The sequence below is a fragment of the Buceros rhinoceros genome, unplaced genomic scaffold (assembly GCF_000710305.1).
Source record: "Buceros rhinoceros silvestris isolate BGI_N320 unplaced genomic scaffold, ASM71030v1 scaffold2119, whole genome shotgun sequence".
In the NCBI taxonomy this organism is placed as follows: domain Eukaryota; kingdom Metazoa; phylum Chordata; class Aves; order Bucerotiformes; family Bucerotidae; genus Buceros; species Buceros rhinoceros.
This window is the reverse complement of record NW_010430733.1, coordinates 105,831-111,830: the sequence shown is the minus strand read 5'-3', so window position 1 is coordinate 111,830 and position 6,000 is coordinate 105,831. Positions and strand designations below refer to the sequence as shown.

General features: G+C 47.4%; 1 protein-coding gene across 1 annotated transcript in view; it reads right to left on the bottom strand.

The window, feature by feature from the left end:
* PAPPA (pregnancy-associated plasma protein A, pappalysin 1) overlaps positions 1-6,000 on the bottom strand; it is a gene marked incomplete at both ends in the record, with an annotated part of 111,586 nt that overhangs the window by 25,955 nt on the left and 79,631 nt on the right. The window lies entirely within an intron of this gene.

Below are 6,000 nucleotides of genomic sequence, written 5' to 3'. Positions count from 1 at the left end.
CTTTCCCTTAGATGACTTGCATATGTGCTCTTGAAAAATTATTCTAAAAACTAAGGGGGGAGGGGAATGGAAAGAAAAAAAATATCCCTTGAGTGTTTGGCAAAATTGCTTGGAATCTCCTCTGACATCTCATTGTGTTCTCCCTGTCCTCCCCTTAACACGAATCAGCCAGAGGCTACGACATCAGCGGTGGGGTCTGCTGGTTCACGCCTGCCGGAAGCAGAGGAGTGCTGGAAGACGTGGGGATGGAGGGGACAGAGGGAGGGAATCAGTGCCTGTCCTAGCAGGCAGCAGGCAGCCAGGTGAGGGGCAGCATCCCTTCTTCTCCAGCCAGCTCTAGATCAGCTTTAAGAATAACGCTCTTTCGCAGCCATCTCTCCGCAACTGAGTCTTTTTCAAGCCGGCTACCTAGAACTCCCATTTCTCATTTTATTTTGCTTCAGAGACCTCTCCAGAACACAGAGATCATTCCCAAGTGGGAGCCACGGCACTGTTGTTAGCAACCACCTTTGTAGCATCCCTCCCTTTGGTGCCGACCCTTCACATGGGCCACCTCCTCCAACGAGGCAAAGCGGCAACGCAAACGTGCAAATAAGGACCAGTGGAGTCCCTCTGGCAGAAGGGTTGCAAAATGCAGCTTTCCCAGCAAGGCAGGTAGGAAACAAGGTTTCTAGCTATTAGAGCAAGGAGTTGGTGGGACAGTTTTCTATTTCCTTTTGAACTGGGAATGAACAGCAAACTGCGCTAGGACAGACTGACTCCTTCACAAACAGGATGGTGTGAGCTGGCTGACAGAGCTAAAATGCAGATTTAATGACCCTAAACCCCCTCCAGGTCTCTGCTCTCAGATAGCAACTCTCAGCAGGCCCTGAATAGTTTTCTTTTTACCCAAGACAGGGACACTTCCCTTTCAAGGCATCCAGAATTTTGTAGTCCTGGGGAGATCTAGGCTCCATAATGCCCAGTGCCTCCAGCATCGCTGAAGGATATTGAGGTGTAATCCTCAAACAGTAGCTTTACCTTCCTGTGCTCCAGTTTCCACCTCTATTAAACGGAACAAAACCCAAGCAGTGTGGCTGTGATAAGGCTTAGTTAATCCCCATACATGGAAAAAATATGAAAAAATATCATCACTGAAGCCAGGGAAGGAGCATTCCAGCCTGAATACGCCTGATGGTCAGGGCCGGGCTCTTGATGCAACTCTCCAGCCTTCAGGCATAAGACCAAATTGCCTGGTCTGTAGTATCCGGGGCAAAGCTGAAATAAAGATGAAGTATTGGACCCCCCTGAACTAACTTTAGACTTGAGACTCTGTAACCTAAGCTGAAGCCTTTTGGTGGATGAGCCTGTACTGGAAATGAGCTCAGATGCATACAGCAAACCTACATTCCTCTTGCGACAGCCTGTGCACAGTGTCCAGTTCATCTTTTTCCAGAACTGGTCTCTGATCAGTCATGGTTCCTCCATTAATGGTTTTCCTTAGTGGGATTCTGTCCTCATCCTCCAGACATTAGTGGTTCAAAGCCTGGCTCAGCTATAAATAACAAAGACATTTGCAAAGCAAATCATCTTATTAAAAATGGGGATTTTTTTTATCCCTCCAACCACAACAAAACTCTAACCATTGAAGAGCAACAGGACTTGGCTGTGAATTGGGGAGTTCAAAAAGGGCCACTTGCAGAGTCGACAGACAGACACCCTCCCTCTTCTCAGCAAGATCACCCCAAAGGAAAGGAATGGCTTCTCCATTAAAAGTTGCAGGTTTCCTCTCTTTCCACTCCCGTTCAAGATTACTCTAGTTGCTGGCTTTGCTGCATCTTTGGGGAATTATCTTCAGCGTTATATTTATTAGACAGAATAAAACTGCGTGGCAGAGAACTTCATCATCTTTCTTCTCAATTTTCTTACAGTATTTTCTTACCACTCTTGGAGCCCTTGCTCTACCATGTTTTTTCTCTAGTGTTCAGAATATTTTTGTGCTCTGTCTTCTCCTTTTGTGGGCAATTTCAGACATACTGCAACTCTAGACGTCTTGCTGCTGGTGGAAGAATAGGTTTGTTGCAGTGAGTCTGGGTGAGTGCAATTGTGGGAACGAACAGGGGCAGGAGGGGGCCTCCCTTTGTGGGAGAGATGTAATAAGAATCCCCTTCCACAACTTCTTACTCCATAGCAGCTCCTGTGGGGTACCCAGAGAAGAACAGGGTGTGTTCAAGGACGAATCCAGGATCTGGCTGTGCCCAGCAGCCTTGGAAAGAGTCCGCTTTGGTTATCTGTGCCTGAGCTGTGCGGCTCGTTCCATACAGAGCAAAACCAAGCTCAAACAATGGCACAGGGAGGAAAAAAAAGTTCCATATATATGGTTATTTGGTCTAAACAACTTCCACACAACCGGGAGGAAATGCGATGAAAAACATAGCTACTGGGGAACTGGCCCTCTAAATCACCAATGAACACACCAGCTTCCAAGGTCTGGACACATAATGCTGTGACAGGAGTAACAAGGGCAGCAATAAGCCACCTAAAGATCCACTAGTCCCTTCTTAGAATTCTTCTTTATAAAGGCTCAAAAGGAAACCACAGACAAATCAGTTCTCCAGGAGCAGGAGTGCCATCACCAAGAGGAGAGGAGAAAGGGCATTTCAACCTTCTGCAGTTGGGCTGCACCTGCCTGCCTCTGCTCCTCTCATTCAAGCCATGGAGCAACTCTCCCGAAACAGGCCTGGTAGAGGCTTCTTCCAAAGGTACATCTGTGCAGAAAAGACACTTGAGCAAAATACCCTTCCCGCTGAGTACAATCTACTCTAGAAAGAGAGACTCACGCATAGGCTAACGCGCTCATCCAGTGTCAACTGTGGCAAAACAGAATTGGCGTGGAATGAGAGCACGGAGACCGAGTCAACTAAGGGCACTGACAGACCCTGGCTTCTTGAACCCTATAGGACAGCGAACCTTTTACAGAGACCTAATCCACACTGCGTGCTCCTACTTAACACTCCTCAGTGAGGACACAACGGGCATTGTCTAGGTAGGCCACGGGCTGGCTTTATAAACTCGTGTTTTGTCAAGCCCAGGTGTGAGAAGGCCGTGTCCTACCCCCTCCTGCTGGTAACGCAGAGGTTGACCTTAGCTGGGTACAAAGCAGTCAGGGAAACAAGTCCCTGTGGACTTCCAATACAGGAAAAAATTGCAGCTATTCACAAAACAAATCAGCCGAAGCACCCTTTGTCTGTCTGTTTATGCCTACTGGGTCTGTCCATCGGATAGGATAAATCTGCCCAGTGCTACTGCCTTTTTGTAGTCTTTGCCAGCATGCCCCAGCTGATGACTTAATGCTAGCATCAATAATCTTTAGCACGAGAAAGGCCCTGAGAAATAAACACTGCTGTAGAAAACCCCACACAACCAGTCCATCAACACTGATAATATTTCACACACCGCGGACGGCAAGAGAGGCTGTTTACAAACCCACAGCAAGAGCGGCAGGGGAAAGAGCAGCCCAAGTGCGTGTAAAGCCCTTAGTGCTGAATTCCTCCTGCAGCTGACAACAGGTACTGAGCGGCGTCTGCTTCAAGGGCTGCAGAGGACGTCAGATTAGAAATCAAACTGTAAAAACACCCTGCATTGGTGCTCCCATTTCTGTGCTGGTGCAATGTTGCTGACTGGTCCTCTCTGGCTCTAAATATGATGCTGTCAGTACTGAGAATATTTCTTAATCAGCACTGAAGGGTGGCTGCCAGGAAAGTAGAAGTGGCTGTCTATCAGTCTTGCTTCTGTAGAAAGAGCGATTGTTTAACGGGGGGGCTGTTTGACCTTTCCATTTTTCAAATGTGTATCTCTTCGCCAAGACTGTGTCACTCTTTGTAAGCGTTTTGTTGTTCAAAACAAATCTTATGCTGTGAACTTTTTTTTTCTCCTTTAGTATGTTGCCATTCGGCAGCCTCACACCAACAAGGAAGGAACCAACGTGTAAGATCCATCTCAAAATAATAAGCAAGTGCGGGCACCTGCGTCTAAGGAACAACCAGCTCTGCAGAAATGGGCAATGGCTTGCATGAACTGAGCAAGCAGGAGTGGAGTGGTCAGTTCAGAGAAGCCTCCCTACAACCAAGAAGGGCAGATTAAAATGCTTTAAAGCACCTCGGGAGACTGGGACAATTACGAGGAGCAGGGATGGCTAATACACAGGCAGCTTATGTATTCTGGATATTGCCATGCGCTGCACTCAAACTTATCTTTCATGGCAACTCTTGATCAGAAGCCAACAAAATACCACTCTGATTAATCAGGAAACTACCCGGCAACAACACGACAAGTTTGCACACCACCAGCGAGCACACAGCCTACTCTGGAAGATAGCTGTGTGAGGAAAGGTGCTTCTTTCATCAACACAAAACCCCCCTAAGGCTCAGCGCAGATAACGAAGCCAAACATGTTTACATGCCAGTGATCATTACATGCAGTGATTAGAGGAGATCGTAGGTTAATTTTCATCTCCGCTAGCTAACAGACTGATGACCTGCTGCCCCACCTAACCTCTCTGGAGTGACAAGTCAGGTGCTTTCACAAGCCCACGAGGCTGTCTCGTTCCTGGGGAAAACAATGACTTTCTCAACACGTACGATTAAAAAGGTCAATGAACCCCATGCACTCAAACTGGTGTTAGGACCAGCTGAGCTAAAGCAAAAATTCCTTTTGCTGGAAGTAAATAGCACCCTGTTATCTCCCCAGAGGCCAGGCAATAACAGGAGGCATGTTCCCATTCACTCTGCCAGTGTGTGAGATGCTAGTGCTCTGCCTATAAATACAACAGCTTCCCCCCAACTCCCCCTTTTTTTTTCTGACAAGGCTGTGACAACTTCATCTCATCTGAGTACAACAAACACGTCTGAGTTGTGGCTACGCAGCAGGGCTTTCTGCTGTGTGTGCGCGTGGCGGTGTTTTTTCCACCGCAGGACCATATGTCACCTCCTGCACAGCGTGGCTGCGTTTCTACCAGTGCGCTAGGAGAAAATCAGGACAACTCTCCGTCACGGCTGCATGGGGACAGAGTGCCTGAGGACACACACATAAACCAGCACCTGAACTGGAGACAGTGGGCTTTGCTCTGTACCCCAGCGCAGGGAACTCGAATGAGAAAGAAGTTACGGAGGCACTGGTAGGGGTCCAGAGGAAAGTTCCTTTTACAGTGTGAAATAATAAACAAGACCATGACAAAAAGGCAATACTGGGCTCGGGAATCTGTCTTGGTACTGTGCCAGCTAACCATGCTTTGTGCATTTAAAACTGACCTGGTCATTAATTTGTTACAGACTTGTGCAATGTGAACAAGGCCAAGTCTCTTGGATAAAGATGTTTTCTCTTGCAAGCCAACTGGAAACGCTTAGCTCTTACTGTTAGCAGAGGAATCTGCTTGTCGCATCTGTGAGACGACACTCTGCTGCACTGCCCACTCCAGACACCTTCTGGGTCATTAAACTGTAAGGACAGCTTTGCTGCATCAAACCCACCCAAAGGGGTGAGTAGACCCAAAGTCCGCCTAACCCACTGCTCTATCTCCAGCGAGGGACAAGAGTAGATGCTGAAGGAGGAACATGTGAAGCAGCTCTTGTATATGGTGGTTCTTTCCCCGCTGCATCCTCTCCAAACCCAGCAATAAGCACTGTGGGCTTTCCTGAGTCAGGGTGCATCTGGCCTGTTGCCTTGTGCACAGCTCTGCTTGCCAGGCATTTATCTGATGTCTATAGGAACTCATTTGGATCTAATTCTCTCAGGGAGACTAAATGTAAAGTTATGGTAACTGGAGCTATTTATGTTTCAAAGGAGACGTGTAAGAAGGGGTTAAAGCTAATGAATGCCTTTGGGAATGGACAGGACCTTTCTCAGAATAGAACAATAGGGTGCTTTTATGGAACTGGGAGACAGAAAACACAAAACTATTAAAAAAGAAAGAAGGCTCTTTTGTATCATTCAGCATTAGCCTTCAGAACTCATCGCCACAAG